This window comes from Nannospalax galili, unplaced genomic scaffold, assembly GCF_000622305.1.
Source record: "Nannospalax galili isolate Female #2095 unplaced genomic scaffold, S.galili_v1.0 scaffold1005, whole genome shotgun sequence".
In the NCBI taxonomy this organism is placed as follows: Eukaryota; Metazoa; Chordata; class Mammalia; order Rodentia; family Spalacidae; genus Nannospalax; species Nannospalax galili.
Window position 1 is genome coordinate 196,349 of NW_008353008.1, and position 5,868 is coordinate 202,216.

General features: G+C 43.5%; 1 pseudogene; it reads left to right on the forward strand.

Moving 5' to 3' along the window:
* Positions 1-395: 395 nt before the first annotated feature.
* LOC115067182 lies at positions 396-4,798 on the forward strand (annotated as a pseudogene).
* The last annotated feature ends 1,070 nt before the right edge of the window (positions 4,799-5,868 follow it).

The following is a 5,868-nucleotide window of genomic DNA, read 5'->3' on the forward strand; positions in this document are numbered from 1 at the left end:
CAGGCCTGCAGCTCAGTGGTAAAGCACTTGCTTAGCACATATGAAGCCTGGTTCTAGCCCAGCACTGCAAAAAGTATATGTGTTGGGCTATATAAGACATATACAAATACTGCATACTATTCGATTATATATGAGGGACTTTAGTGCCTGCAGATTTTGACATTCCTGGGGTATCCTGGACCTCAACCTTCTCAAATACTCCAGAATGAGCACTGGCATGGGAAGACTCTGGCATCAAATACTAGCACACTCCAGAAAACATTACCACGGGAAAGGCACTGAATAACCAAACAGACAAGGTGGCTCAGCCAATTGACATCAGCAGCCTTCATCATTAGCCACCAGACCTGAAAGAAAGAGAGCATGAATGCCCGAGGTGGCAGAGCTGAAGCGCAATGACTGGGACTCCCACATACCACAGGAGTTACTACTGCTTCAGTATTCATACTGCTAGCAACAGAGACCAGAGAGGAGCCTTTGGTATAGCAATATTTCTTGAGGAGACACCAGACATCTGGCAGCAAGTCAAATACAAAGGGTGCCTTCCATCTTGAAGGGCCAGCAGTTTGCAGATTAACCCACAGGCATGAAATTCCACACTGTGTAACACCTGACTGGAGGACCACTGACAGGTGCAGATGTGTCTCATGGCCAAGATCATGGATCAAATCCAGAAGAAAGCAGCTTCCTAGAGGGCTGGAATGATCTAAACCATGGCTGAAATACCAGCTGGAGGTGATATTTACAAAGAATGAGTGCAGTGTATGCATTACATCAGGCCCTGTAAATGCTGCTGCTGTATCCCCTGCATGAAGAATACATGTGACTGGGAACCAAGAGGGAAGAAGTGGCTCTATATTTTCCCTATTTTACTTTCTTTTGTATCTTTTCTCACTCATTGCTTCCTTTCCTCTCTCTCTTCTTTCTCTTCCTCCCTTCCTTCCTTCCTTTCATTTTTAGACGGGGTCTCATATAGCCCAGACTGACCTTGAACATACTATGTAGCTGGGGATGAACTTTAACTCCTGATCCTGACTACCTCCCAGGTACTATAATTACAGGCATGTGCCACTGTGGCTGGCAGAAGTGGTTCTATGTAGCACTTTCAAGGGTTTACTGAGGAATTCTATGATCCCAATTATCACAACTGGGAGTTCTGTTCCCTAATGGGGGTATATTCTCACAAGAGAGTATAACAGAGTCATTGGACCATATGCTAAGATCACTGACAAGACATTTTGGACTCCTTGTATCTAAGAACTAGCCATAGGGAGAGGGGCTGCCATCTTGGTGAGGGTCATTGCCCTTAGTCAGCAGGAGGAGGCATAGGGGCTGTCCACAGAACCTGGAACTCAGGAGATTCACCTGCATGCATCCCAACAATCCTTTCCTCCATTTTGGATGTCAATGGGCACCTCCTGCAGCCCTACTCTGACGGAAGTTAATTACTAATGCATTCAAATTGAAAGTTTTAATGAACTTGTCAGGCAAGCTGCCAAGCCTTTCTGGGATGGTGGCTGAAGATAGGACCTTTATAAGGGTAGGGGAGGATGGAGAGGAGGGCCAGACATGATCCCAAGACTAACTGCAGCACCAGGAACTAATTCCTATTAGTAGCCTCTCATTCACTTTCCCTCCAGGAAGAGACCTGTAGCATCCATGGAGAACTGCTTCCTGTGTAGGGGAGTCAGTTGTGCCATGAATTGGGGTGATAATGGTGTCATGCAAGTGCGTAACTCAGATTTCAGACCACCTGGCACAAGGAATATTGACTGACAGCCCCAGATGCCCTCGCTCTGGATCCATCATCACACCATGTGACCATCTTCTCCAGGTTGATACCAGCTGAGAGATAAGCATGTCCTCCTGAGAGATGAGGAATCCTCCAGCAGGTGACTTTGGTTCAGCATTTCCCATCAGCTACCTGAACCTTTCTAGGAAATGTTCAAAAGACCAGGGCTCTCCCTGTCCCATCTTTCCTTTTCCCTTCTCATCATGGGATTCAGACTATGCCCCTTTCTGGAGACTCCCTGCTGTTACTTTCTATTCCTGAAGCTTTTTTCCCCTACTAAGTGTGTGCTTAATTCTGTCTCTGCATCTGCTTCATGGAGGATCCAAACTAACACACATACAGTAGAAAAAAAACTGGCTATTTCACCCAGTTGATCTTAGATTTAAATCTTATCTTCACCCTTCTTAACTGTAAGACTTTCCATCACTAAAGTTTCCCTTATTTTTGATCAATAAAAATGCTTGTTACTCTTAAAGTTCCTTTTGGGGAGCACCTGTGATATGTCTCCTGTAACAGTTGATTCTTTTCTTGCCATTGTCCTGTAACAGGGCAGTGAGGGGGTAGAGCACTGTAGTATTATGTTCTGAAGAGACCGAAAGGAAGACCAAGTGTGGTGGTGCACACCTGTGATTCCCAGCACTCTGGAGGTGGGTGCAAAAGAACCAGGAGTTAAGGGCAGCCTTAGCTGCTCAGTGAGTTTGAGGTCAGCTTGGGATATATGACACCCTATTAGGGAGGGAGACAGAGAGAGAGGAGAGAGACAGAGAGAAGGAAATGAGAGGGGGCAGTTCCACAAGATCATCTTGGTCCCTATGTGAGACTCCTCTGAAAGCTGAGTGCCAAGAAAAGAAATGACAAGCTCAGAAGTGAGATCAAACTTGATGATTTCTTTTAAAGTCAGTCCCCAAGTCCATGTAATTCCTACTGTAAAATATTTAAAAGAACTTTGAAGGCAGCAAGGACGCACTCCGTGGAACAAAGTTTGTTCTTCTCCCACTCAGCTGTCAGGCTGAATTGATCAAGCAATGGATATGAAGAACACTCCTGGTCAGATGGGAACCTGTGATAGTATGACACACTGTAGAACTGGACTCTAGACATTCTTCATAGATTGTATGGAAAGAACTCTTCCTACATTGATGGGGAATTGGATTTAAACTGAAAGATGGAAGATCAATTTATGGACAGAAATAAATACATAGGAAAGCAATGCTAGAAAACTTCACAAATGACCTCCCCAAGATTTGCTGAATCACATGCTACCACAGATGACTGTGCAGTGGTTCAGGTGATAAGATTGCTCTCTCACCTGCTCTCTCACAACTAGGCTCTGCCCAGACTCATACAGACATCTGTCCTTGGTCCTGAGGGCTCTCTTATATCTTCAGATATCAAGATGAGATCTCAATGGCTGTGTCTCAGGAAGAAACAAAGGGAAAAGCTAAAGAACTTGAAGAAAGATGGCAGATACATGAGGTGAGACCTCTTTATTCTGGAACTTTCTATGATCAGCCTGTCATCAATGACATGGAAGAACATTTAGAGGAGCCTATTGCTGAACCAGAGCAAGAATCTGTATCTGAGATCTGAGAGGAAAAGTCCCATCTGTTAAAAGAATCCACTCCTCAGGATGCTCTGAAGAGCTCTTCTGAAGCACCCACAGATGCAGCTCAGACAGTGAAGGAGGACTTGAGGACATTTTCTTGGGTTTCTGTGATGGTAAGAACCTTCTTCCCAATGGAGCTGTGCTGATTACTGGACTACCACCTCATGTTGTTAAAGTGCCAGCTTCACAGACTTGTCCAGTCTGAGCCTGAATCTCAGATTTCACTGTAGAGCTCTCAGAGAGAATGAATAGTGTGAGAGAAATGAATAAATATCCCTCCCAGAGAGGACTCAGGCCAACATACAAGGCTGGCAAACAAGGTGGTGCTGGACCCTGAGGAATTGTGAGACCACTGACAGTCCTCAGTTCTTTACTGGCAACCTGCCTCATGAGGTGGAAGAGTCAGAACTTAAAGATTTCTTTCAAAATATACTAATTAACATGAAGCAAATTTTTATGCTTCTTCCTCAACTATAACTCATTTTCTTATTTGTTGATTTTATGTGTGTGTGTTATTTCATACAGAACATCCCAAACAATCTTATTCATCTTCATACCCACTTCCCAAATGGCACCTTCCCATAGCCCCCCCCCCCGCTGGTGCCCATATACTCTGTCATCCCTGTTACTGTCCACTGTGTTATCGGTGCCCCCAGCCATTCCCCAGTGCTTATCCATACACTGAATCTAGTCAGCCTAACTAGAGTTCCTTGTTTTAGGAAGATCAGCCCTTCCTCATCTAGCAGCAATCAGTTGCCAATATTCATTTAGATAAGATTGGGGTCTGCTGTTCATTTTCCCAGTTCTATGTTGGGTTACTGTCTGGGATCATATCTCCAGTAGCAGGTGGTATTTTCCAACACTGAGGGCACCAAATGGCTCCTTCTACTTGGTTCCCCTGCAGAGTCCTCACTTGAAGACATAAGATTTATGTTTCTTCTCCTGAATCAGATGTGAGATCATGAGCAGCATAAAGGACACTGTGTTACTGTTTCTTTTGGAATTTTTTGTTTTAAATGTTGGAACCCATCTATTCCTGATGTCAAACAGCTAGAAGAGGTTGCATAGAGGTGCTGAGTCCAAAGGCTTATTAGAGACTATGACCCACAGCCAGTTTCAACACTTGGACATTCATTCATTTACATGTTTCAAGTAAAAAAGTTTGAATGGTGTTCTAAATGGAATCCAAAGTATCTCAGGGTATAATCAATCACCTGTTTCATCTTTAAAAATACACATACACACACACACACACACACACACACACACACATGAATGTGGGGGATCTGCACATTAACAATGGTGGGAAATAATCTAGTTTTGATTTTGTGGTTTGATGATTCTGAGTTTATTCAGAAAGTCTTTAGCAATGGGCCATCATATTCAGGGGTGAAGTTTGAACATGGAAGAGAAGTCTTGAGACACCAGGGAAGGAGACAGTTGATACTGCCAGCTGGAGCCCTTGAGGTGGGCTGGGTGGCAGACTAAGAGGCCCTCCCTGTTGAGGCATGGTGTCGAAACCAAGGTTTGAAGTGTGCAGGGGATCATGTCAGTGTTGTGCAGGGCTCTTCACGTCCTCACTCAGCCTACAAACTCAGCTCCTGCAAAATGGCGAATTTCTTCAACCAGCCTTTCCAATCTTGGAGGATGATGACCCTACTCCATTAAAAACCATGTAAGTTTGTACAATTTTATTTATCTTTGTGTTCATGATATGTACTCTGTCCCCTTTCCTCTCCTGATCTTTTAATTTTTTACTTGCAGTTTTGTAGAACAATATTTTAGGAGTAACAAATTATCAAAGAAGAAAAAGAAAGGGAAAAAGATTGAACTTTCTTGTTTACCCTGCTTATACAGACTAGATTTTAAAAAATGTAGCCATTTCCCCCAATGGAATGCATCTCACTTATTACCGATATTTGATGTGTTTCATTACAATATTTTTCACTTTCTATGTTTCAAAAGCCTGTGAGAGGAGCTGGGGAGATAGTTCAGCAAGTTAAAGTGTTTGCCATGCAAACCTGATGCCTCGAATTTAATCCCTGAAACCCATCCAGGTAAAAAGCTGGATGCAGTGGCACACACCTGTAACCCCAGCACTCCTGGAAAACCAGCTGGAAGCTCTGGAGAAGGGGGCTAGCCTGGAGTACACAGTGTGTTGGCAGAAATGAAACCCTGCCTCAAGAAAAGGTAGAAGGCAAGAGCCAACTCCTGAAAGTTGTCCTATGACCTCTACATGTCTGCCATGGCACACACACACACATACACTCACCTGTGAGACATAAAGGAGTTGGGAAACATTTTTGAACCAGGAAAAAAATCTAAATAGCTTCTTAAATGTTTTTACTACTCTCTGATGTGGAAAAATTACCTGTGAGACATAAAGGAGTTGGTAAACATTTTTGAACCAGGAAAAAATTCTAAATAGCTTCTTAAATGTTTTTACTACTCTCTGATGTGGAAAAATTAC